The sequence below is a fragment of the Balaenoptera musculus genome, chromosome 4 (genome assembly GCF_009873245.2).
Source record: "Balaenoptera musculus isolate JJ_BM4_2016_0621 chromosome 4, mBalMus1.pri.v3, whole genome shotgun sequence".
In the NCBI taxonomy this organism is placed as follows: Eukaryota; Metazoa; Chordata; class Mammalia; order Artiodactyla; family Balaenopteridae; genus Balaenoptera; species Balaenoptera musculus.
The window spans coordinates 13,766,687-13,794,605 of NC_045788.1; the positions used below are offsets into that span (position 1 = coordinate 13,766,687).

General features: G+C 39.1%; 1 protein-coding gene across 9 annotated transcripts in view; it reads left to right on the forward strand.

The window, feature by feature from the left end:
• The first annotated feature begins 18,043 nt into the window (after nucleotides 1-18,043).
• The window catches only part of DNAJC13 (DnaJ heat shock protein family (Hsp40) member C13), a 122,435-nt gene continuing 112,559 nt past the window's right edge, over nucleotides 18,044-27,919 (forward strand). For 5 of the 9 annotated variants that reach the window (XR_005019665.1, XM_036850126.1, XM_036850125.1 and 2 more), the window contains exon 1: nucleotides 18,162-18,335. The gene's annotated coding sequence lies outside the window, so the exon portion shown is untranslated. Of the gene's footprint in view, nucleotides 18,086-18,161; nucleotides 18,336-24,452; nucleotides 24,581-27,919 lie in introns of those variants that run through there. The other 4 variants (XM_036850127.1, XM_036850128.1, XM_036850129.1 and 1 more) reach the window with 3 other exon arrangements.

Below are 27,919 nucleotides of genomic sequence, written 5' to 3' on the forward strand. Positions count from 1 at the left end.
CCTTTTCATTTCTCATTCTATTGATTTGAGTCTTCTCCCTTTTTCTCTTGATGAGTCTGGCTAATGGTTTATCAATTTTGTTTATCTTCTCAAGGGACCAGCTTTTAGTTTTATTGATCTTTGTTATTGTCTCCTTCATTTCTTTTTCATTTATTTCTGATCTGATCTTTATAATTTCTTTCCTTCTGCTAACATTGGGGTTTTTTTGTTCTTCTTTCTCTAATTGCTTTAGGTGCAAGGGTAGGTTGTTTATTCGAGATGTTTCCTGTTTCTTGAGGTAGGCTTTTATTGCTATAAACTTCCCTCTTAGGACTGCTTTTGCTGCATCCCATAGGTTTTGAGTCATCGTGTCTCCATTGTCATTTGTTTCTAGGGATTTTTTGATTTCCCTTTGATTTCTTTAGTGATCACTTCGTTATTAAGTAGTGTATTGTGTAGCCTCCATGTGTTTGTATTTTTTACAGATCTTTTCCTGTAATTGATATCTAGTCTCATAGCATTGTGGTCGGAAAAGATACTTGATACGATTTCAATTTTCTTAAATTTACCAAGGCTTGATTTGTGACCCAAGATATGATCTATCCTGGAGAATGTTCCATGAGCACTTGAGAAAAATGTGTATTCTGTTGTTTTTGGGTGGAATGTCGTATAAATGTGAATTAAGTCCATCTTGTTTAATATATCATTTAAAGCTTGTGTTTCCTTATTTATTTTCATTTTGGATGATCTGTCCATTGGTGAAAGTGGGGTGTTACAGTCCCCTACTATGATTGTGTTACTGTTGATTTCCCCTTTTATGGCTGTTAGTATTTGCCTTATGTGTTGAGGTGCTCCTATGTTGGGTGCATACATATTTACAATTGTTATACCTTCTTCTTGGATTGATCCCTTGATCATTATATAGTGTCCTTCTTTGTCTCTTGTAATAGTCTTTATTTTAAAGTCTATTTTGTCTGATATGAGAATTGCTACTCCAGCTTTCTTTTGATTTCCATTTGCATGGAATACATTTTCCATCCCCTCACTTTCAGTCTGTATGTGTCCCTAGGTCTGAAGTGGGTCTCTTGTAGACAGCATATATACAGGTTTTGTTTTTGTATCCATTCAGCCAGTCTGTGTGTTTTGGTGGGAGCATTTAATCCATTTACATTTAAGGTAATTATCGATATGCATGTTCCTATTCCCATTTTCTTAAATGTTTTGGGTTTGTTATTGTAGGTGTTTTCCTTCTCTTGTGTTTCTTGCCTAGAGAAGTTCCTTTAGCATTTGTTGTAAATGTAGTTTTGTGGTGCTGAACTCTCTCAGCTTTTGCTTGTCTGTAAAGGTTTTAATTTCTCCATCAAATCTGAATGAGGTCCTTGCTGGGTAGAGTAATCTTGGTTGTAGGTTTTTCTCCTTCATCACTTTAAGTATATCCTGCCACTCCCTTCTGGCTTGCAGAGTTTCTGCTGAAAGATCAGCTGTTAACCTTATGGGGATTCCCTTGTGTGTTATTTGTTGTTTTTCCCTTGCTGCTTTTAATATGTTTTCTTTATATTTAATTTTTGATAGTTTGATTAATATGTGTCTTGGTGTATTTGTCCTTGGATTTATGCTGTATGGGACTCTCTGTACTTCCAGGACTTGATTAACCATTTCCTTTCCCATATTAGGGAAGTTTTCAACTATAATCTCTTCAAATATTTTCTCAGTCCCTTTCTTTTCCTCTTCTTCTTCTGGGCCCCCTATAATTCGAATGTTGGTACGTTTAATGTTGTCCCAGAGGTCTCTGAGACTGTCCTTAGTTCTTTTCATTCTTTTATCTTTATTCTGCTCTTCAGTATTTATTTCCACTATTTTATCTTCCAGGTCACTTACCCGTTCTGCCTCAGTTATTCTGCTATTGATTCCTTCTAGAGTATTTTTAATTTCACTTATTTTTTTTTCATCATTGCTTGGTTTCTCTTTAGTTCTTCTACGTCCTTGTTAAATGTTTCTTGCATTTTGTCTATGCTGTTTCCAAGATTTTGGATCATCTTTGCTATCATTATTCTGAATTCTTTTTCAGGTAGACTGCCTATTTCCTCTTCATTTGTTAGGTCTGGTGTGTTTTTACCTTGCTCCTTCATCTGCTGTGTGTTTTTCTGTCTTCTCATTTTGCTTATCTTACTGTGTTTGGGGTCTCCTTTTTGCAGGCTGCAGGTTCGTAGTTCCTGTTGGTTTTGGTATCTGTCCCCAGTGGCTATGGTTGGTTTAGTGGGTTGTGTAGGCTTCCTGGTGGAGGGGACTAGTGCCTGTGTTCTGGTGGATGAGGCTGGATCTTGTCTTTCTGGTGGGCACGTCCACATCTGGTGGTGTGTTTTGGGGTATTTGTGGCCTTATAATGATTTTAGGCAGCCTCTCTGCTAATGGATGGGGCTGTGTTCCTGTCTTACTAGTTGTTTGGCATAGGATGTCCCACACTATAGCTTGCTGGTCGTTGAGTGAAGCTGGGTGTTGGTGTTGAGATGGAGATCTCTGAGAGATTTTCACCGTTTGGTATTACGTGGCACTAGGAGGTCTCTTGTGGACCAGTGTCCTGAAGTTGGCTCTCCTACCTCAGAGGCACAACCCTGATGCCTGGCTGGAGCACCAAGAGCCTTTCATCCACACGGCTCGGAATAAAAGGGAGAAAAAATAGAAAGAAAGAAAGAACGAAAGAGGATAAAATAAAATAAAATAAAGTAAGATAAAATAAAATATAGCTATTAAAGTAAAAAATAAAAAATTATTAAGAAAAAATTTATTAAGAAAAAAATTTTTTTAATTTTTTTAAATAAAGTTTTTAATTTAAAAAAATAAAAAGTAATAAATAAATTATTAAGAAAATATTTATTAAGAAAAAAAATTTTTTAAGTAAAAAAAAACAAAAACAAAAACAGACGGACCCAACCCTATGACAAATGGTGAAAACAAAGCTATACAGACAAAACCTCACACAGAAGCATATACATACATACTCACAAAAAGAGGAAAAGGGGAGAAAATAATATGTCCTGCTCCCAAAGTCCACCTCCTCAATTTGGGATGATTCGTTGTCTATTCAGGTATTCCACCGATGCAGATACATCAAGTTGTTTGTGGAGCTTTAATCCGCTGCTTCTGAGGCTGCTGGGAGAAATTTCCCTTTCTCTTCTTTGTTCGTACAGCTCCCAGGGTTCAGCTTTGGATTTGGACCCGCCTCTACGTGTAGGTCGCCTGAGGGGGTCTGTTCTTCGCTCAGACAGCAAGGGGTTAAAGGAGCAGCTGCTTCATGGGCTCTGGCTCACTGAGGCCAGGGGGAGGAAGGGGTACGGATGCGGGGCGAGCCTGCAGCGGCAGCGGCTGGAGTGACATTGCAGCAGCCAGAGGTGTGCTGTGCATTCTCCTGGGGAAGTTGTCCCTGGATCAAGGGACCCTGGCAGTGGCGGGCTGCACAGGCTCCCAGGAGGGGAGGTGCAGTGACCTGTGCTTGCACACAGGCTTCTTGGTGGCTGCAGTAGCAGCCTTAGCGTCCCATGCCTGTCTCTGGGGTCCGCACTGATAGCCGTGGCTCGCGCCTGTCTCTACAGCTCCTTTAAGCGGCACTGTTAATCTCCTCTCCTCGCGCACCAGGAAACAAAGAGGCAAGAAAAAGTCCCTTGCCTGTTTGGCAGCTCCAGACCTTTTCCCGGACTCCCTCCCGGCTAGCTGGGGTGCACTAACCCCTTCAGGCTGTGTTCACGCCGCCAACCCCAGTCCTCTCCCTGCAATCCGACCGAAGCTCGAGCCTCAGCTCCCAGCCCCCGCCCGCCCCGGCGGGTGAGCAGTCAAGCCTCTCGGGCTGGTGAGTGCTGCTCGGCACCGATCCGCTGTGCGGGAATCTCTCCGCTTTGCCCTCCACACCCCTGTTGCTGTGCTCTCCTCCGTGGCTCCGAAGCTTCCCCCCTCTGCCACCCGCAGTCTCCGCCCACGAAGGGGCTTCCTAGTGTGTGGAAACCTTTCCTCCTTCACGGCTCCCTCCCACTGGTGCAGGTCCCGTCCCTATTCTTTTGTCTCTGTTATTTCTTTTTTCTTTTGCCCTACCCAGGTACGTGGGGGAGTTTCTTGCCTTTTGGGAGGTCTGACGTCTTCTGCCAGCGTTCAGTGGGTGTTCTGTAGGAGCTGTTCCACGTGTAGATGTATTTCTGATGTATCTGTGGGGAGGATGTTGATCTCCACATCTTACTCTTCTGCCATCTTGCCCAGACCCACCTCCGTGCACTTTAGATGTGCATGGAAACCTTCACAATAACTCTATGAAATATGTATTCCTTTTATTCATTTTAAGATGATGAAACTGAGGCACAGAGAGACTGGGTAACTTGCCTAACCCTCTCTCTCTCTTCCCTCTCTTAAGTGTACACTATGACTGGGTTCTTCACTCATCAAGGACAAGAGACAGCCAGTACCATTTTTATCATCAAAGTTCTCATCTGATTTCAGCAGGACCCCTGCCAGGATGAATTCCTTGATCACTCTGTGAACATAGTACTTGAAATGCTTGGCTCACCCTACCTCAGACAGATTTAACGAGCACTGAGAGGTGAAAATATGTGAAATATGTTAACATTTTAAAGAAATGTACAAAGAAAAATACATTCCATGATTGTATGATTCTAAAATACTTGAGACAGACAAGGTTTTACAACCTCAATACAGGCGATATTACTATTTACCTAGCTGGTAATTTCTTTAACAAGAAAAATCCTTTTTCTCTTTGGATCTCATGCATTTTAGGAAAACTATTATATTTCCCTTTTAAAATAAGTCTAAAGAAACTTGCAATTGAAGGGAAATCGCAGCAGAAATTCTTAAGAGAGGGCATGGGGACAACAGATGATAAGGAGCCACTAAAGAAAAAGAAAAACACTGTAAAGGAAACAAAAAATAATAGCTCCCACTGACAAGCAATAAGAAAAAAAGTCTGTCCAAACCAAACTGTTTAATAGCCCTCTACTCTTAATAAGGGCAGAACTGGCTCAGAACAGGCATAATTCAGAAATTATAAAATATTATAATGCTGATAGTGTCTTTCTTTTATAGGCGAGTATCAAAATATTTTACCCAAAGAGCAAATTGACAACCTCCTTATTCTCTAGAGGAAATCTCTTGCCCAGAGTATTGGAGGTTTACCAGAGATGGTACAAAGGCTGAGAGAGACTTCTGTCCTTTGATTTTAGACTCAAACTCCCTCTCCTGTAGAAAACTGGGCTTGTGAAATATGCAGCATTGATACTTCAGCAAAACATAAGCAAGAAAATGGTAGACTGTATTATGAGAGGGCACTGTGACTTATTCACGGAAAGCCTTTTCTCAGCACTGGCAGCTCTGAACTGTAAGCCAGAACACTGCTTATGGCAGCAGGAAGGTTACAAAGCAGTAAACATCTTTCGTCTCTAAATAGTCTGGCTTATAAAGAGAGTAATTGTATTGAGCAGATAACAACGTGGAACACAGTGGGAAGAGAAGAGAGTCTGGAGCAGAACAGAGTTGGAACTGAAGAGCTGGGAGAAAGATGACTATTTATTTGATTTATTTACTTTTAAGGATTTTGTTTTTAAGCCTTTACTCAGAGATGGAGCAAGTTCTTGGTCTTAAAACTTCCTGATGCCAGAAAAGGATGGAAAAGAGAGAAAATACCTCCCCTTTTTGCAATAGAAATGGAAATGTCAGCAAAAGGTATTGGTTTGTTTTCTTTGTTCTTTTTATCAGCAAAGCCAGTGTGTTGCTATTGTTTGCTGGCCTGACAGAAAAGAAATCAAAGCTTTCACTGTATAGCTTTCTATTCTTCAGCCAAATGCTGAATCAACAGCCCAGCTTCTGCAACAGCTTGGTTTAATGATCCTAGACAGCTTCTGTTCGTGTCATGTACTGGGTCACATAAAGGAAAAAGGGAGAACAGAAAGGAACATAAGACAGAAGTGAAATGAGCACTTTGAAGGTTATTTGGGCTGGTATCAAATTAGCTCCTCGGGAAGGCAGGACTGGAATTATTAGCTTCCTACTACATACATTTTTAGTTATTTCATGTGTTGTGGTAAAAATTAATGTTTTGTAAAATCTCTAACCTCATTTAACAGAGTGCATTCAACTATTCTCAACAAATCCTTTTATGATCTTCATAACTTTTTTGGGAATTTTGATTTATTGATTTTTAAAACTGTTAGTGAAGGACTTCCCTGGTGGCGCAGTGGTTAAGAATCCTCCTGCCAATGCAGGGGACACGGGTTCGATCTGGGAAGATCCCACATGCCGTGGAGCAACTAAGCCCATGCGCCACAACTACTGAGCCCACGTGCTGCAACTACTGAAGCCCATGTGCCTAGAGCCTGTGCTCCGCAACAAGAGAAGCCACTTCAATGAGAAGCCCATGCACCACAACGAAGAGTAGCCCCCGCTCGCCGCAACTAGAGAAAGCCTGCACGCAGCAACAAAGACCCAATGCAGCCAAAACAAACAAACGAACAAACCAAAAAACTGTAACTGACTCTACCTAACAAGCACAGTCAAGGTTTTGATGCAAAATCAGATAAGCAGCCTCCAATCCAGACGCTTGTTAGGGTCTCGGGGTGCCCCCACAGCAGCTCTCACAGTACAAGTTGCTAGAGGGTTGAGTGACCCCAGGGCTATGAGTTAAAAATGATGACTTTCAATGATGATGGTTGCATTCTGAGCTAGAGGGAATCAGGCTTTCTTTTGGGACTTTCAAGTCACCACACCCTCCCATCTGGTTTGTGGCACTGAAGTCACCATCTTCCAGGAAACTTGCAGTAGAAGAGATGTTCAAGACCACAGTCATGAAAAAAGCAGCAGCAAGGAATGGTTGGCTGCCCTTTTCTACAAAAACCACTCTAATAATCTGAAATTGCATACCTGAAATGCCTCAAGTCAATGAGGACTCTTTTGAGCAACACTAATTAGGGTGTTTTTGTGATCAATGTTGACTAAGTAGTGAGCTATGTAGGGGTCCTCTTTAACTCCCTTGATGACAGAATGCCTTCTTGTCATTTTTTATGTAAAAGTCCCCTTGAGTGAAATTGGGGGACTGATAAAAAGTGAAGAAAAAAGAAAAAATTAAAGCTGGAGAGAGAAAAAAAGAGAGAGAGATCACTTAAACGTATTTGGAGATAAAACCACCTATCCTTGCTCATCCTTTGTATGAGTCACCACCGTTTACTGTTCACTTCTTAAAATATTGGGCGAGTGTTCCCAAAGTTGAACTAGGTTTTCCCCTTTTCCCAAGACATATTTTACCAAATGTAAGAATAGTTAAGAAATGAAATTGAGGGAGGCAAAGGAAAGAGCCAACAGCTTCTAGGACCTGATTTCTTAATCTACCTGATATACCATGTATACTTGGACTCTGGGCACAAATCAACTGATAATGTGATAAATTAACTCAGACACTAAAATACTGCCATTTTACCGTTATAAAAGAAAAATATGAAAATTCCCTCTTTACTCCAACCATATGCAGCTTAATTTAAGTTGATTTTGGGTTATTTTGCAGTTTCACTTCCCTCTTGTCATTTATTTGATTTCATTAGAAACAGACTATTTACTTTCCATTTGTTTTATTCCTAATTTAGGCTACAAATGGGCTGTAACTGAGGGAAACTGCAGATGAGGGTAAATCACATTTGCTGTTAATTTGAAATTACAGACCCTTGATCTTTTTGAGGAGGTAATTTATCTATAGGTCAAATTTTAATTTAAAAAATACAGTTTTATAAAATTGATGTTGATAAGAATAAAAAACAGTCATAGTCATTCTATACTATTCTGAGAAAATGTTCTATAAACAAAGTGTGAAAGAGTTGCACTATTTGTCTTTCCTTCATTTAAAAATCGCTAATATAAATTTTTAGTAGAATTATAACCAGAAGTAACTTCTGAATGAGCAAGGAAGGAGGTGATCATGGCTAGTAGAGCTTGTGTGTTAAATGACGTGTAAGCAGTTTAGAGCATGGACTTTAAAATCCAAGAGACCTTTAAAGGCTTTGTGGCTTTCTGGTGAAAAGACGCTGGGAAAGCTAAATAACTTCTCTAAAGTCTTGGGCTCCTTGTCTATAAAATAGGGATAATAATAGCACCTTACTTTACATGGCTGTGATGAAAATTAAATGAGATGATGCATTAAAGTCCTTAGCCAGTACACAAAGTAACTACTCAATAAACAATAGACATAAGATAGGATGATATATGATATGAGATTTCTCTGAAACTGGCACAAAATTAATCAGAATTTTGAATTAACTAGAATATCTTTTCCTTGGTCATTTGAGAGAGTATAGAAAACCCTAAAACAAATTAATAACTTTTTTGGGAAGGTGCTAAAAATAATGATTTACTACATTTTGTTTGTTCTGTTTGTTCTATTTGAATGTTTCACTATTATTATTATTCATCAGGGGCACTTTTGCAAAACCTGGTTGCTTTAGAACCAGTTTGGTTGGTGACAGAGATTTAAATTCAGGAATAAAAATGATTTCATTTTAATATTTGTTAAAAATCTCAAATTGTTTAACATATGGAAATATAGAAAAAAAGTTTTCTAATAGTTACATAGTTTTCCAGTAATCAATATTGACATGCAGTCACATAGGTTAAAGAAATCCACATTAGAGAAAATATATGTCTTCTAAGATTATATTAAAAAAAAGGGGGGTGGTAAGAAGGACATTAAACGTAATGATCTGGTGAATTTTTAAAGACTTCTTTAATCCAAGCTATCCATATGACTTTTGAAAGATTCTATTATCAGACCATAAATGATACAACTAAGCCTACAGATGAGACTATATGTTGGAAACTCCTCACTGTAGAAATGTTAATAACTCTCAGGAAAAGCTTAACTCTCATACTTCTAAATAACTATTACTATATATATTTTCTCTCTGGTGGAAATCAGTGTTTATCATATTGTAATTCTCCTAAAACCACCTGCGACCTCCCTTAGGCAGCTTTTCCTCCACCTGCTGATAGTAATAGTAATCACTACACAGTTTGTGTTCTGGTCATGGCAGAACATCTTAAATTTCCTAAGGCATACAGAGGAAGGACCAAAAGAAAATCTAATTTGTCTATTCCATTTGCTCAAAGTGTACCATTTCACCTATAAGTAAAAACAGTCATTGATTACTCTTAGAAAATCCTGGGCTTTGGAACCAGGCAGATGTGGGTTCCAATTCAAATTCTAAGTAGCACTTACTTAATTGGGAGGTTTTGGGCAGGTCCCATAAGCTCTCTGAAACTTGAGGAGTTTCCTCATCTGTAGAAAACAGGTAACAGTATGTTGTAGCACAGGGCAGGGCTTATGGTAAACCCCTGATGCACAGGAATGCCCTCCATTTGTAACTCTCCTCTGACCTCTCATGCCTATCTTCAACTCCTCTATTTTCCACATAGTTATATAAACAAATATATATCCACAGATTAAAAAAAAAAAAATCTCCCCAACTCAGAGCTGGATTTAGATCATTAGAGATTAGAGGTCCTCAATTTTACACCCATGAAAAAAATCAAGAAAACTCAACAAAATTCTGATTTTCCCCATGATTATTATTTTGATGTTTTTTATAAAACATTGACTAACAAATCCTTTCCAAGGTTTTTTTTTTTTTTCTTTTTAAATTTGGCGGAGGTGGGGGTGGGGGCGTGCATCTTTCCTTTGCTGGTGCCCTAAATACTTGCCTAAACTGCCTATTGTGCAATCCAGCACTGCCCCAAATGTTGCATTATTTGCTTTTAGAATTAAGGAGAAAGAGAATAAAAACTACATAAGAGTGAAAGTTAACACTTTTGGAACATCAGTGGTGCTTACTAAATGACCTATAAAAGTTAGTTTCCTTTTGCTGTTCTTTCAGGGTTTTTAAATAGTATTAATTTACTCTTATTATGAAAGTTGAAGATTTGGCTCATTTAGACCATCTCCCTCTCCCTTATCCCATTTTTGAGAGTTTATGAGCTTTACTCTTCTATTATGTATGTTTATAATGTTAAATAATATTTAATAATATTTCTATCATTAGATAGAATATTTTGATTCTTCTCAAAACAACTGCAGTTGATATGTATATTACCTTTATCTCATTGATAAGGAATTAAGATTCAAAGGTTAAGTAGCTACCAAGTGGTAGAATTCAGATTTGAACATTTACAAGATAGAGCAAAGATAAAAGAAAAAATATATGCTCCCAAGTGAGTGAATACATTGTCAGAAGTGAATACAAATAGGAAAAAACTGGTACCTTACTTGCTGTAACTATTGTTACTTCCTAGCACAGTGTATTCTTTCAACTCTCAAAGGTTGTCTGACAGGCAGATCTATAATAGACCCAAAGTAACTATAGCATTTTTGAAATTGGGTGGCTGCAATGACTAGCATATGTGAGTTACTTTTGTATCAGTAAGCTTTTTTCCAAATTGTATTTATTAGTTGCCTTTTATTTTGCTTTACATTGATTTACTATTTATCTTTTGCCAAATCCACAGTATGGATTTGAGAATCAGTAACTTAATAAGCTAACTAGTTGACCTTGAAATACTACTTCCAATATTAGTTTTATTTTCCTTCATGCTAAGTAGGTGGCTGCCACCTCATTTACAGCTGCTTACAAGAAAAATAAAGTTTTACATGAAATAGCAGTCATATCATCTCTATATGGTCAAAGTCAGCAAGAATTTGAGTAATTAAGTTTTATGTTCTTAGGTGAACATAATATGAATAAGTTATTATCCAATATTAACAAATATACATCCTTTCCTTCTCGTTTCAATGAACTTTGACAAAATTAATGAGAAGTAAAAGCTTCTGTTGCACCTAGTTAACTTTAGAGGATGTTTTCTCACCTTGATTTAGGTATGAATGAGCCATTGGCATTCTAAGAACTTCTTCGTGGTCAAATCTTGGCTCCTTATTTCTCAAATATTATGTTGTACAGACAAAATAACTGTATGCACCTAGGTATTTTTCGCATTGTTAACATTCATGTATATGACTTTAGCAAGTTGACTCTGTGTTCTCTTGTAAGAAGCAAAGAAATAATGACACCTTTTTTGCATGAACTATTTTACAATTTTTCATGATATATATATTCAAATATCGTTGTCAAGAATGAACACAAACTTCCCCCCTTTTCTGAATAACAGTCTAAATGTCTCTTTACATTGTCATGGTGAGTCCAAAGAAACTCAAGCACAAGGATAATACATACCAGTTGGAAACCCTGAGATTAACTACATATGGTGAGGAAACTAACAGTTATTGAGTGGTGAGTAAGCAGATGCTCCGCATATGTTACTTAACTCTCACTACTGTCTCTCAAGGAGGGTATCAATATCCCTAGTTTACAAATAAGGGAACTGAGGCTCAAAGAGGTGTTGACCTGAAACAAATGGACTGCCAGATATTTCTCCAGCAAAGACGGGCTTATCTGGGATCAGTAGAGAATTGCAATTCTGGGTCTGCAACCATGGTGAGCCATGTGCAAGTCCTCCACACAGCAAGGGAAGGAGAATGCTTTTATACAGGGAAAAAAGAAGTTGGGAGGGCTATAGTAAACAATGTGTCTGTTAGGGAAACCACTGTCTGAAACCACCCACTCTGGCAGGCCCGATAGTAACCACTTGCATGAGTTATCTTCAACAGGAGGTTCTGGCAAGGAACGTGGAACTAACAAGCTACCACCAACCAGAAGAATTCGGGAAAGGTCAAAAGGAGAGAGGAGACTCCATGTCATACGTCCTACCAACCTCCCAGAATCCTTCTTGCTGAAATCCATCTTGGCTGAGTGATGCATGTGCCACCAGGAGGGACCCTGAGTCGAATGATTGGCCAGAGACAACCAGGAAACTAATCCCATCACCATAAAACCCAAGACTGTGAGTCACGTGGCAGAGCAGTCCTCCTGGGTTCCTTTACCATCCTGCTCTCCACCCAGGTGCCCCTTCCCAATAGAGTCTCTTGCTTTGTCAGCATGTGTATCTCTTCAGACAATTCATTTCCGAGTGTTAGACAAGAGCCCATCTCGGGCCCTGGAAGGGGTCCCCCTTCCTGCAACATGTCCATGGCTTTTCATTGGCTGAGTCCTTGCCAGTAAAAAAAAGGACTCTTTCTTCCTCTTGAGCTTGGCTATCATCACAGGGTGAGAGAGTTCCCCCTTCTGGTCTCCCAACTCTATTTAACTGAGGTTTCTGTTTATTATCTTCTACAGAGAATAAGGGGCTTGCCTCAGTTCTTTTTACCACCTTATATTTCCTTCAAGTGCTGATGGCTAAAAACGTCTGAATGTAATAATTTCACAATGGATTCGAAAACTTGTTCACTTCAAAACCCTCTGTAGAAAAAAATATGTAAGGCTCTAGATTTTTCTCATATCTGGTAATACTGGAAGTGTTTGGATTAACTAGTAAGAATACTGAACTGGAAAATCCTCATATTGAAATTGAGCAGGACCCTGAGGGGGGCCTCCTGGGTACAAAAGCCTGTCCATGTCCTCCCTTTCTTGTTTGTAGAAAAAGGCTTTTGTCTCCTAGCCCTTCCCTGAGTTCCAAAGAACAGACCCAAGCAGTTACTAATTAGAGAAGTGAAGGAATGCAGAAACAAAGGAAAATCAGCCAAGCAAGAAAAGTAATGATAGCTTAAACAATAGTTCAGCAATAAAACAGAGTCCTAGTTCCTCTCCAAGGAATATGCATAACAATCTGATGCAAATCTTTTGAGTTTTTCTGCAGAAACTAAGACCACCATACAGGTGGAGGATGGTGACTACATGCTGACCACAAGCACGTAGACCCCAGACTGGTTGGAACCAGCAGGTCAATGATTAAGATTCTTGAAACGTCACACTGTTACCTCACTACCAACCAACCAGAAGAAAGTCATGCACCCTGCAGCTCTACAACAAATGTTTCCTTTAAAAGCATTTCCCTGAAAACCATTAGGAAGTTTGGGTCTTTTGAGCATTAGCTGCCCATGCTCCTTGCTTGGCACCCTGCAATAAAGGCTGTACTTTCCTTCACCACAACCCAGAGTCAGTAGATTGGCTTTATTGAACAACAGGTGAGTGAACCCAAGTTAAGTTTGGTAACCATTTTTTGCAAAAATAGCAGTTGAGGTTAATTTTATTGAGAGATGGACACAGAAAGGCCTTTTCCTTAATCAGTTAATATTTCAATAATGGTTTCAAACTGTTAAACCACAAAAATGTATTTCATTTTCCCTCTTTATCCAACTCTGATAATATGGTCAGAACTAGATAATTTCCTGTAATTGATTGGAAGTATTGGGGAGGAAGAAATTTTCCTCTACCTTTCTAGATTCTTCTGGATGGTCTAAGAATTAAATGGACATGAGACAAATTAACAGGAGAAGATCAAAGTTTAATAACATGTATACATGGGAGAGACCTAGGAAAACTGAGTAACCTGTCAAAATGGCTGAAGCCCTTACCTTAAATACCATCCTCAGCTAAAGATAAAGGGAAGTCGAGGATGAGGAGAGTCAGTTAAGAGAGGTTACAGGAAAAGCACAGTAAACAAGGATGATTTTGTTACAGATTTAAGTCATCGCCTATTCCATTGATAAGAGTTTCTAGAGATTTGGTCATCCTCCTCTTCCAGAGTCAGAGAGGGAGATGCCCTTACAAACGGAGATTTCCCTTACAAATGTAATGTTTCTTACAAAAGTGCAAGTCCTACTTGGTTTTTAGAGCACTTCTAATGCGTGCTGTTTCTCAGAAAATAACCAGCTTAAAACAATTAATATGCCAAGGGACATATTTTAGGGTGGCAAATTCTGCTCTGGAAACTATATACATGTATACAGATACATATGTATATATGTCAAGGAATTCTCATGTCAATTTGCCAAATGTTGTCAATAATTTCAAGTCTATATAATATATTAGTAAGGTATAGAGAAACACAAAAACCAAATATATGTGGTGAGATAAACCTTGAGACAAACTACAGGAGACAAACAATAACAACCACATAAGAAATTAAAATGAAGTCCACTAGACATCATACTAAGTGAAGTAAGTCAGAAAGAGAAAGACAAATACCATATGATATCACTTATATGTGGAATCTAAAATATGACACAAATGAACTTATCTACGAAACAGAAACAAATTCACAGATATAGAGAACAAACTTGTGGTTTTCAAGGGTGGGGGTGAGGAAGGGATGGATTGGGAGTTTGGGATTAGCAGATGCAAACTATTATATGTAGAATGGATAAACAACAAGGTCCTAGTGTATAGCACAGGGAACTATTTCAATATCCTGTAATAAACCATACTGGAAAAGAATATGAAAAAGAATATATATACACACACACACATATAACTGAATCACTTTGAGTACAGCAGAAATTAACACAGCATTGTAAATCAACTATACTTCAATAAAATAAAATTTTCTAAAACAGAACAATAACAAAAAAATGAAGTCCAATAGAAAATGATTCCGTGGGAACTTCAAGCTTGCCAGCTCAACTGGAAAGTATTTTCTAACAGTATGTGTCTGCACAAGACCTTCTAAGCATCACCATCCAAGAGAAGTTTAACAGGAACCACATATACAATTTTAAATTTTCTAGTAGCTACATTTTAAAAAAAGAAACAAGTGAAGTTAATTTTAATGTCTTTTATTTAACTGTATATCTAAAATATTTTTTCAACATGTAATCAATATAAAAATTTTAATGCAATATTTTAGATTTTTTCATATTAAATCTGGTATTTTAACTTTATTTCAAGTATTCAGTAGTATGGGGTTAGTGGTTACTATACTTGAAACAGTTCAAATCCTGCTGAATTATGCAGAGTTCTTAGGGATTCATTTAGGATCTGGGCTTTGATATAATTAGGCAGGTCCATTTAACAACAATAGGGAGCTTGACACGCAGCTGTTTGTCTTACGTCTAAAATCTTAAACCTCTCCTGTCTTGTATACTAACGTATGCCACTGATAAAAGCTATTGATATCTAAAAAGCTGTGAAATGTTGTAAATATATACCACATAATTTGTAAATTTGGTATGTGTGCACTATGAAAGTATCAGAAAAGCTAATGCAAACTCGGATTCTGAATAAAAAGATAAATCCAGAAAGAGAAATTTGAGGGTCATGCCTTGTATTTGTCACTCTTTTTAAAAAGGCGGGCAAAGACTAGGGAAAGAAGAGACAAGTCCTCCTACCCTTCCTGACTCTCATGCTTAGTGCTAGTGTTTTTCGGGGTTTTTTTTAACATCTTTATTGGAGTATAATTGTTTTACAATGGTGTTTCTGCTGTATAACAAAGTGAATCAGTTATACATAAACATAGTGCTAGTGTTTTGAGAAGGATACTAACATGTGCAAATCAATTAACAGCAACCAGGAGAACTGTGAAAAGGCTTGAAACCACATCCTGTAAGCAACAGTGGAAAGCACTAGGAATATGGCTTCTGAAGACAGAGGCTGTGGCCAGGGTGGTTAAGCACAGAGATAATAAGCAGAGGAGAACGGGGTAGATAGGATTTGCTGTACTGGCAAATACTTAAAAGGGATGTCACAGAAGAGGAATAGGCAAAAACAAACAAACAAACAAACTACTCGTGAAATAGAGGGCAAGTTGGCTGAATACAAAGAAAGTGGTTTCTAAAACTGCAATGAAAAAAATGCCTTGGAAGGCAGGGAATATCCCACTTTAGTGGAATTTAGGAGGGGTGGGGCAGGGCGGGGGAGGAGGGGAAATTCATAATGCCTAAGGCTCTTCCTAACTCCAAGTATGGATTTTATTTTTCCCAAATATTGAACAGAGAGGTAGTGTGGAGGTTTAATAGTTCACTGGCCTTGATGTTACAAGTCCTGTAGCTAAATCTTGGCTCAACCTTTAGGAGTTAGGTTACCCTGGGTAAGTTTCTTAGACTCTCTCGGTTTGTTTCCTCTATAAAATAAAAATAATACATCCCATATCTACTTCTGGCATTACTGGAAGGCTTTGTAAGCTATAAGATGCTACATAAACACAAATTTCTGTTTCCCTGGAATAAACCAAAGAAGGCCCCTTAACTGAGCCCTCCTATTTCTTTTTCCTTCTCCTCCCTTTATACTGTATTTCAGGTCCTGTTGTAATCAAGCAGGACCCTATGGGGCCTTCCTGGGACAGATTCCCTGCCCCCTCAAGTCCTCTGCCTGCCTCTTGTTTGCGAAAAAAAAACCTTAGCCTCCTAGGCCTTCCCACAGTTTCAAAGAATAAATTTAATCAGAGAAGTGAGAAGCTGCAGAAACAAAGGAAAACGGTCAAGACAAAATAATAATAGTTTAGTCATTAAACAAAGTCAAGGACCTTTAGTTCCTTCTCAAGGGCTATAGATAATATTCTGAGCCATATCCTTTGAGCTGTTTTGCAGATACTGAAACCCCCACCAGGTGGAAGAAGTTAACTGTACACTGCCTACAAGCATGCAGACCCCAGATCGATTGGAACCAGAAGGTTGATGATGTTGACTCCTGATTACCTCACCACCAAACAATCAGAAGAATGTCCCTGAGCTGATCACACACTCCGCAACCCTCTCCCTCACCCTGCCTTTAAAAACCTTTCCCTGAAAGCCACAGGGGAGTTCAGGTCTTTTGAGCATTGGGGGCCTGCACTCCTTATTTGACACCTACAATAAACACTGCACTTTCCTTCCCCACAACCTGGTGTCAGTACATTGGCTTTATTATGCACTGGAGCCAGCGGGTCCAAGTTTGGTTCCGAAACAGTCTTCCCACACCCAGTTATTCCTGGTGCCACTCCTTAGATGTACCTTATCTTACTGATGGAATACAGGAAAAGTCTACTGTAAGGATAAATGCCGTCTTTTTCTACCTCAAGGTAGGGCAAAGGGTCAAAACAGTCAGGAAGCAAAATCTGTAAGAGCCATTGTCTACATTTTTCATCCTGCAATTGCCATCTCTAAAAACGAGACAACCAGTGAAAGGACTGCCAAAGAAAATATTATACTATTTCAGGATTGCTCTACTGAGGATTAAACCTCTTACCAGAGACCTTTAACCCTCATTAAAAAATGAATTCATGCCAGCCACCTACACCACCCATGTTTTGAAGTTTGCAGCAGAATTTTAAAGTTTGCACTGTTAGAACAAAAAAGAACTGGACTAACTTCAAATTATTTTTGAACTGTGGTCTTTAGATTTCAGGTCTGAGAGTGGAGACTGAACTTAATTAAACCCTTACCCACAGGTAACACATACTATCACCTCTTTTCTCTAACCTGATTCCCCTCCCCCAGCGTCCATATATGTTCAGGGCGATAGCATCGAAGGTACAGGTCCTAGGGTGAGATTGCTTGGGTCCACTGCTGTGGAGAGGGGCCTCAATTTATCTGCAAAACAAAGATAATTCCTACTTCACAGAGTTGAGGATTAACTAAGTAAACCCGTGATCAGCAATAAAAGGGAGCTATCAGTATTACTATTCTGGCACTCCCACCAGCAAAAGGCTGTCGGTATTTCCGAAGCTTTGGTCTCCGTGACTTCCCAAACCAACCGATATTTAAATCTTTTTCAGCTGTCTTCTGGGAGTCTCAACAGCAAGTGAAACTGCCGGCTCGCGATCCACCAAACCGGGTATAGACTGCCTCGCGGATACTCCATGGCATTTGAAGTCAAGACTGGGTAAATGCTTTAAAACAAGACCTCAAGGGATTAGGAGTGCAAAACCTGTGCCGCGTGACGACCACTGGCGGGACTCAGCCACACGCTGACAGGCGGGTTCCCTTCACACGCTGCATGGACTCCAAATCCCACTGCCGGCCTCGACCTTCTGCGCATGTCTAACTGCATTGAGGGAGGAGGGCGGGCGGACCAGCCGGCGGAGTAGCCGGCGGAACGCGGAATTTCACGGAAAGTGGGCGAATAAGACGCGGAGGGCTGGATGCGAGAGGGCGGGGCAGAAAGCGGAAGAATTGAAATCAGCTGACCGGGTCTTGTGACAGTCTGGGCGGGGGCGACGCAGGCGTATTGGAACGCGGTCGCTCAAAGCCTGAGCGAAGATGGCGGCCTCCAGAGTGAGCCTCTGAGAGGCAGAGGGAGGAGGCGGAGGAGGCGGAGGGGGCGCAGGGGTCGGAGGGGTCGGAGGGGGAGGGGAGGCAGCGCCGCCGCGGCATCAGGACCCCGCGGGAGCGGAGCTACAGGGCCCCCGCGGGGGAAAGGGGAAGTGGTGAGGGGGAGGAGGCCGCAGGGCGCCTCATCCCACTCTGGACGTTGAGCCGGCGGCGGGAGGAGCTCGGGCTGGAGCCTCTCCAGCCTCCCGCGAAGGTAAATCACTACGGGCACCGGACTCTGGCTCTGCTTTACCCCCTCGCCACGCCGCGGGGACTTGGGGGACCAACAGCAGGGAGAAGGAGGGGTGGTGTCTGGGTCGCAACTTCCTTCAGTTAAGGAAAGCAGATTACCCTCCCCCCAGATTGCTGGTCTGGTTCCTGTCCTCCGACCCCGCCCGCCCCCCGCGGTTCTGAGTGACAGTCGCCCAGGGCCCTGCCTTGTTCAGCCCCACCCCTCTTTTCGCCTCGTTTTCTGGTTTTCTACCCACCACGGTCCCCCACTCCACTCTGCACATCCTTACCCTACACAGCCCTTATTCCTCTCTGGGCTCCGCCCTCGGGATTCCCTTCCAGCTTCCTAGTCTGAGCAGTCTTCCCGCTGGAGGCCGGGAACTCTTGTTTCCTTGGGTGGGCGACCCTCCTTCCTCCCATGCCCTGCATAGACTTTATTTGCTTAGCTTTGTTTCGTTTTGTTAGGAACTGGGGAGCACCCGTGTGGTTTCTTCTCCATTCCCTCCCTTATCCAAAATGAAGTTTTCGTCCACAGCTTTTCCTTTTTGCAAGGTAGCTTATTCACAGGGGCCTTTCCTTCGCTGCTGTGATTTTGCCTCTGAATGCGGCCTTTGGAGTGGATGAAATAGGACTTAAACGCTCAGTGAAGTGGCTGTTAAACGCGGATTTGACTTAGTGCACTTAAGAAGAGTGTATTCCCTTAAATTGTCTCCTTACTATAGGATGTTAAGTTAACCACTCTTGTCTTGAGATTGTTACCTTTATCATTTGCTTAGGGGAGAAAATTAGAAATCTTCCCCAGATGTGGTGATGGTTTCCTGAAGTAATGATTTCTCAATTCCCCTCTCTGCTTTTCCTTTTGACCCGACCTTGATTTCTCTCAGGGCCTCTCTACCTGATGCTGTTGCCTCACTGTGAAGGACTTTATACTGTAGGGTTATTTTGAGCGTCTTGGAATATAGTGTCTTGGGTAAAAAGTTAAATTTCAGAATATTTCTTCAGGACCTGTCCCGAGGATTGTCTTACTGTGTTTTCTTTCTTGCTTGATGGATCTGGTAGATTTCTAGGTTTGAAAGTACTGTCTGCAGAGTTTAAGGAAATTACTCACGGTTGTCAGGTTTTGTAGTTATGTTACCAGTACTCTGTGAGTTTATGGGAATATGAAACAGAACTTGCCTTTAAAAAAAAAAAAAAAAAGGACATTTAGAGAATTACTTGTCAGTAATTGGGTATCCCCAAAAGGCTTGATTTCACTATTCTTTAGAAAGTGCTTTATTGTTTGACTTAAAACGTAAGATCTTGTTAACATTTTAAATGTAATGTGAAACAGTTTAAGCAGCTATATCTCAAACTTGGCTTTTGCGGTTAATATCACAATGGAACATAAGTCCATACTTGTTTAGAAATATTACATTATACTCCTTGTTTGAAAACAGGAAGTAAAACATATTAAGGGAGGAAAAGAGGAGTCAGAAGGTTAAGAGATAGGAATGTAAAGCTGTAGTTCAGTTCATGGAAAATACCACAATTTGTATTCCACTGGGAGGTAATGGATAGTCCTGTTTTTCTAAAGTGGCAGTAGTAAATAGTCTAAAATATATGAATGGTATGAGAGGAAAAGTTATGGAATTATGGAAAGCATAAATTCTTATTTGTAAGAATTAACTTTATCCACAAATAAATGGAAGGTGGTTGCTTAGGTGGACGGAAACAATACTAGCTTTATTACTGAATTTGTAAAAAGGTTGGTAGTGGAGTCAGGTTCTCAGTAGCTGTTAAATTCTGCTTGAAATAAAATGTTTTAACTAATTTGGCTCCATTTCTCAACCAGTTCTATTTACACAGGTGAATCTGAGGTTTCCTTCGCACATACCTTTCACCTTTTTCTCCGATTGAAGTACTTAAAATTGGTAAATAGAAGCAAGGCTAAGCAGATAAACTAGCAAAAATTTTGTTGCTACTAATACTGTAGTTTTAGGCCTAAATGTTAACTGTAATACTTATTAGTGGTTAAAGGGGAGTTGTTTTGAAAGAGATCCTTTAAGTCAGTGTTTCTCAACTTTATCAAACCCAATAAAGGCCAACTTTTTATTTCAAATAATTAGTAACAGCCCCTTTACTATCCTGAAATAATAGTTTATAAATAATATAACCACCTTCTGGCTTTGGCCCTGGGACAAAAAGAAGCTTTGCTTCCACTGTTAGAACAAAAAAGAACTGGACTAACTTCAAATTCATGACTTTTTTTTTTGAAACCTATTAAATAGCTGAGGCCACAGAGCAGACCACTGGCCCAAAGTTTAAGGAGAGAAAGAGTATGTATGAACTCACATTCACCTTCAGTAGACACAGCTGGACACTGTTAAGAAGTGTTCAGCTAGAATAGCTGACAAGAAAAGGAAGCCTGGATGCACCTTCTTCCAATCTCTTTACCTACAAACCTCACTGGGTACTCCTAGAAAAGACTGGGTTGAGCTCTGGGGAGTGTCTGCTGTGGTGCTGACCTAGAGGAGAAGAGCAGCAGAACTTTCTGGAGGGGCAAGAAAACTGTGCTCTGAGTCTTCCCCTTTGTCTCTTCTATGGAACAAAAGCCTTAATCTGTGGAGGGAAGAGCATCTTTGCCAGCAGGGCCTGTTGGTGAGCATTCATTGAGCTGGGGGAAGACAAAACTAGGGGGAAAGAATCTTTTCTTGGGGGAGGGGCACTGAGCCCAAAACTGCAGCCTGGGGAAACAGGAAGATCCTGTGATCCAGAGACACAGTGTATGTCTAAGAGTAAACCTTAATCAGAACAACAGAGACTGTACCCCCAACTCACTGCCATCAAGCTAAGAAGCTGTGAATAATAAGCAACTGCAAAATACTACAAGGTGAAGAACAAGATTATACAAAGAGGCTCAGGGCAAAGAATCAAATAGACATTGCTTTAGTAAACCATCCCCCACCATAGGCACAAGCTATTCTGTAGATATTCGAAGCCTGTGGTACACTGAGGATAACCGTAGCAACAGCAAAATCATGAACCCAGCCCAACTCCTAACACCCAGCACTAAAGACCTAGCAAAGAAAAGGTGTGCCCATTTCCTGTCACAAAAATTATTTACCTCTATCTCTACTGTCTTATACATGTCCAGCTTTCAACAAAAAATTCAACAAGTCATACAAAAGGCAAAAAAAATTCCCAAGAGAAAGAGCAATCATCAGAAATACTCATTGATTAATACAGATGCTACTATCTGGTAAGGAATTTAAAATGACTATAATTAATATGTTAAAGGTATGAACAAAAAGTGGACAATGTACAAGATCAGGTGGGTAATTTCAGCTGAGAGACAGAAACTATAAGAAAGAATCAAAAGGAAATGTTGGAAGTTTTATTACATAGTAAAGAGCTGCAGAGTGCCTTTGGGCTCATCAATAGATTTGACACAACCAAGGAAAGAATCAGTGAACTTGTAGATGTCAGAAATTATCCAACTGAAACAAAAAAAGAGTTCAAAAAAAGAACAAGATCTTGGGGATAATATCAAACATTTATTATAAATATACGCATAGTTGGAATCCCAGAAGAGAACAGAGCAGAAGAAATATTGAAATATTTGAGGAAATAATAGAAAATTTCCCCAAATTAATGTCAGACATCAAACCACAGGTGCAAGAAGCTTAGAGAACACCAAGCAGGATAAATACCTGCCCCTTAAAAAACCCACACAAAACACACCTAGACATAACAAATTCAAGCTGATGTAAACAAAGGACAAAGAGAAACTCTTGAAAGTAGCCAAAGAGAAGCATTACAGAGGAACAAAGGTAAGAGTTACAGCAGAGAAACCATGCAAGCAAGAAGACAACTGAGTGACAACTTTGAAGTACTGAAAGAAAAAACAGTAAGATATAAAAAATGAAGACAAAATATAGATACTCTGAAAAGCCATGAGAATTCAAAGTATAATCTCTCAGTTTATATGATATATGCATTCCTGGAAAATTATGTGCATATTAAACTGCAAAACATACTTTGTGATTTGTATTTTAACATAAAACTAAATTCTGGGGTTAACTATAAATAGGCTTTTATCTATGTGAATGACCACTTGGATATTTGAAAGTCACTTGAGGACAATTCTTCAATCTATGGGACTGTCTTATACATTGAGGGATATCTAGCCCCATCCACTAAATCCTAGTAGTTTCTAATCATAGTGTCTCAAGGATCAGCATCCCCCCACCCCCGCAACCATTACTTTAATTCAGAATTTTAATCAGTGTTTTCAGCACGTTTTTCTGCTTCAGCAGTGTTCACACATGCTTATCACATGCCAGTCAGTAACGTCTCTTGTCATATGGTGTGATTCTTAGTTCTGGGAACTCCTTTGAGAATCACTGATTTAGGGGATATCTTTGTAGCAAGTAACTTAAGCCAACATGATTGTGATCATTTTTGCAAACTTAAGACACAGTTACCTGTGCAAAGTTACATTTAAGTATGGTTCAGTCAATAAAGCTGAGCATAATTTGCTAGTAGTTCTTTTCAGATGCTCTTAAGTTTATTCAGCAGCCTACATATTTGAGTTTTACTTGTACTTTTATGGACTACTTAAGAGGAAGAGTGATCTCTAAAATAAAGTCTGAAATCAGTGGGGTTTTTATAGTTTCAGAACTTAAGTTGCCCTTAGAAGTAGGCCACACTGCTTAAGCAGTGTTCACATATTTAGCACATGCTAAATATGGTAATATTGGTAATTGGTAATATCATTTTTGCAATTGATCAATAAGAATTTGACCTTTTGATGAACAAATTGAAAACAAAATCTGTAAAGCAATCTAAATTATTTTAATGTTCTGATTTTGCCAAGTATGGTTGTGAAACATAATGGAAGGATTGATAAGGTTATGATTGTAGGAGACTTTCTCTAATGTGTAATAAATTCTGTACTAATTATATTAAAATTTAAATTCTTTTTTTTTTTTTAACTCATTTTATTTATTTATTTTTGGCTGCGTTGGGTTTTCGTTGCTGCGTGCGGGCTTTCTCTAGTTGTGGCGAGTGGGGGCTGCTCTTCTTTGCGGTGAGCGGGCTTCTCATTGCAGTGGCTTCTCTTGTGGCAGAGCATGGGCTCTAGGTGCGTGGGCTTCAGTAGTTGTGGCGCACGGGCTTAGTTGTTCCACGGCATGTGGTATCTTCCCGGACCAGGGCTCAAACCCGTGTCCCCTGCATTGGCAGGCAGATTCTTAACCACTGTGCCACCATGGAAGCCCTTAAATTCTTTTACTAGTGCTGTGGGGTTTCTCTCTCCCTCAGACTTGTACAGAATATATTTTGGATGTTTATCAAATCTTAGAGTAGATAAGCCATTTCTTTCCCCAAACTAATAGGACTGGGTTTAATTTTAAAAGTAGAATTTTCCTTTTTTTTTTTTTTTTTTTAAGATAACTGGTAGATTTGGGAGTGTTCTGTAAACTGTGAAGCACTATGGCAGAGTTAGGAATAATAGGGATTTTTCGGAAAGGGCCAAACTAGAAGCCTGCGTGTTGTTGCTATTTGTATTGGGTGAAAGAAAGGGAAATTGCAGCCACTTAAACTCTGTCTTTTACTAGTATAAAGAGCACAGGGTTTGGGTATTAAGATGCTTACTGTAAAACTTTCTTCAAGTTATATTTGTTATATGCTTAGGAAATTTAGTCCCCCATTATGCGTTTACTATATTGTTAAGAAAAACAAGTTAAAACGTGGCATTTTTTACCATTAGGGTCTATTTAGCATATTAGAGCAAGGTTATTAAGTGCCTGTTGGTGAGCTGACGAACAGTTTATTGAACTAGTACATTTTGTTCTTGCATAAGCCAAGTTAGCTTCAAAGATAAAATGAAATAGAAATTGTGTCTAGAAAGTTTTAAGAATGTGTGCAAACTAAAAATGTGTAAGTGATCAGTACCACTGATTTCACAGAATTGCTTAAGTGAACACATTTCTTAGTTGGTTTTTTGTTTGTTTTTCTCCAGGTGAATATTTTAAGGCATTTTTAAGTTTTGGAAAGGGAAGAGTCATAACCATGCATCTTTCCTGGCAAAAACATTAATTTTTTTTTTTTTTTACAACAGATAGAGGTCTATTTTGTGAGAAATAAGAATTATTCCCTCAGATTGAATCTAAAATATGAAGAGATAGGTATCTTTTTCAATATCTGATTTACATTGAAGAGAAAAGGCCAGCAAAATTAACTGCTATGGTATGTATGCTTGCTTCTCCACCCATTGAGATCATATTAAGTGTTTCTTCAGATTTAGGGGTTGCTTTTGAATTTCTCTTGCCCTTTTATTTCATGCATATATATTCAGTTTCTAATTGGAGAGGAATGGATTTTTTTAAAGAGAATGAGGGGATCTTAGATTATTTTGCCCTATGGTGGCAGAAGTATTTGAAAGTTTATGTTAATGTGGCAGACAGTTCAGAGGTTTCAATATTGTAACTCCTGGGCAATTATTTGGAGATGTGATTGTCAGCTGAAATTTGGTGTTACCACTGGCTTTCTTACCACATTTATTTCTGGAGTTATCAGGTTCTTCAGCAAGTTAAGAAAGCTAAGATAGGGTGTACTAAAACCTTACTTTGTGATCTATTTTATAGCTGTTTAAAGATCCCTGTATGGTAGGTGTCATACACATTACACATTACTGATTTGTTGTTTATTTAGAAGGAAATGCTTTTGCCTATACTTGAGTTATATATTAAAACATGAAAATTAAAAATTAAAAAAGAGGATTAAGGTTCATATCAGTTTTCTTTCATACACAGCACATTCTAAGATAGTCTAGTTGTACCTTTTTAATGTGGGTAAAAATTAATGTTCTGTTAACCATTTATATTTTTTACCTTTTATTTGAAACTGAACTAACCTAGTGATATAATTCACTTAGGTTTTGAATCCAGTTACAAATAAAACTAGGTCTTTAAGAAGCCAGTAATAAGGGATTCTCTCTTCCGTCATTACTAAGGATTAGCCTTTGCCTTAGCAGTCGTTCTCCTTCCCCCTGCATTTTCAGTAAGATATAGATGTATGAGGAAGTATTAAGTTCATAAATTAGTTTCTATCATGTGAATGTCTACCATATTTTCAGGTGTAGTTTTACAATGTAGCAGAGAAACAGTGTTTCTTTTGTAGGAGAGTTTGGTCAGAAAATAAAGGCAAATGTAGTTTTCCCCCAACTTAAAAGTTTTCACCTATAGCCAAGTTGAAAGAGATTTACATTAGGCACCCATATATTCACCTCCAAGATTTTCACATTAATATCTTGCTATATACTTGATTTATCGCGTATCTATCCATCTTTCTATTCACCTTATTTTTTGATGCATTTCAAGACAACCTCATGTTTTTAATTCATTATTTGAGAGCAGAGTTAATGATGAAAGAGTTCATTCTTTCATTTTATAGACTCAAGCTGGAAAGTTAGTATCTTATCTGCTCTCTGGAAGTTGTCATATTTGTGTAAAAATCATTTCCAGTTGGTCATGCAAAATGTATGCTTTGAAGGCAAGTAGCCTTGATTAAAGCCAATTCCTTCATTCATTCACTAGTGTATTATTTTTCTGAGCATACTCATTCATCCCTGGCTAAATAAGTGCTCTGTTTGAGTTTTTACTTAACACAAGCCATGCACATAGACTTAATTTTGCTATGTGTGCAAATTCTTTTTCTTATAGCCTGGCTGAAATCTGCTTGGGTGCTTGTGGTGTTGAGTCCCTTCATTCTGCTTTTTGTTCTTAGTGTCATTTTGATGTAGTCTCCTCTCATTGGACTCTCAAATCCTGCAATTTTTTGTCAAAATCATACCGTCCAAAAGATTGTTCTCATTTTATCCATTAATGATCTTAAATGGATTGTCAGTTTTGCTGCCAGTAATAAATTAAAGAATGTGAGAATGTTAAGTGTCATTTGAAAGCATGAAGCAAGGGAGCTCATTGAAAAAGGTGAGTCTAGCCAAAATGCCTGTTAACTTGAATTTGACTTTTTAACCCTTAGTACAGTTCTCTCAAAAGAACAAACTGAGAAGTTGCAGAAAAGCTCTGTTGGTGCTGTAATATTAGGATATAGAATAAGAATAAGTGAAGCCAACTTTAGAGTTTAAGTGAAGCAAAATTACAGGGACTTCCCTGGTGGTACAGTGGTTAAGAATCTGCCTGCCAATGCAGGGTACATGGGTTCGATCCCTGGTCTGGGAAGATCCCACATGCCGCGGAGCAGCTAAGCCCGTGTGCCACAACTACTGAGCCTGCATGCCCTAGAGCCCGCGTGCTGCAACTACTGAGCCTGCGCGCCTAGAGCCCGTGCTCTGCAACAAGAGAAGCCACCGCAATGAGGAGCCTGCGTGCCACAATGAAGAGTAGCCCCAGCTCGCCGCAACTAGAGAAAAGCCCCTGCGCAGCAGCGAAGACCCAACGCAGCCAAAAATAAATAAAACTAAAAAAAAATTAGAGATACTTTCAATGTGATTTAGTTACAAAGGGCATGTAAACTTGAGTTTTTCTCATCAAAAAGGTCTTTGAGAATTTGAAGTGGGACAGTCCTGCAGGGAAGGAGATGAAATTTAAGCGGTAATTAGTTTGAACAGATAAATTCTTGCTAATTTGAAGAGCACCTTAGCAACTGGCAGGATGGCAAATGCTGATGATACAGCTGCTACCAAGATCTCATCCAACAATTTTTACACTTTTTTACCTGGACAATTTGTTATTTTTTATGGAATATGCCTATAAATGACTTATGCTATTATGCGTGATGCTAGAAATTCTGCTGATTTTTCATCACTGTTAATGGGAATTATGGTTGCTTATGAGTTTTTGCCTATAAGCAACAGTTCTAGAACCACTTTTAGAGCTTATTTAAGAACTATACAGAGGAGATAATTGAATGGGGAGTAAATTATTTTTATGGAGTTTTATGGAAACTTTTTTCCCAACAGTTTCATAAGCTATAACTTATAGGCATCAAACATAAATTTAAAAACATTAGGTTGGTTTCAGGTAAAGAAGCATTTCTAAGAGCTGAAATTCCAAATGCCTAAGTGGGAGATATTTTATTTAATTTATTTATTTATTTATTTAATTTTTTTTAACGTCTTTATTGGAGTATAATTGCTTTCAAATGGTGTGTTAGTTTCTGCTTTATAACAAAGTGAATCAGTTATACATATACATATGTTCCCATATCTCTTCCCTCTTGCGTCTCCCTCCCTCCCACCCTCCCTATCCCACCCCTCTAGGTGATCACAAAGTATCGAGCTGATCTCCCTGTGCTATGCGGCTGCATCCCACTAGCTATCTATTTTACATTTGGTAGTGTATATATGTACATGCCACTCTCTCACCCTGTCACATCTTACCCCTCCCCCTCCCCATATCCTCAAGTCCATTCTCTAGTAGGTCTGTGTCTTTATTCCCATCTTGCCACTAGGTTCTTCATGACCTTTTTTTCTTTTTATTTCCCGTAGATTCCATATATATGTGTTAGCATACTGTATTTGTTTTTCTCTTTCTGACTTACTTCACTCTGTATGACAGACTCTAA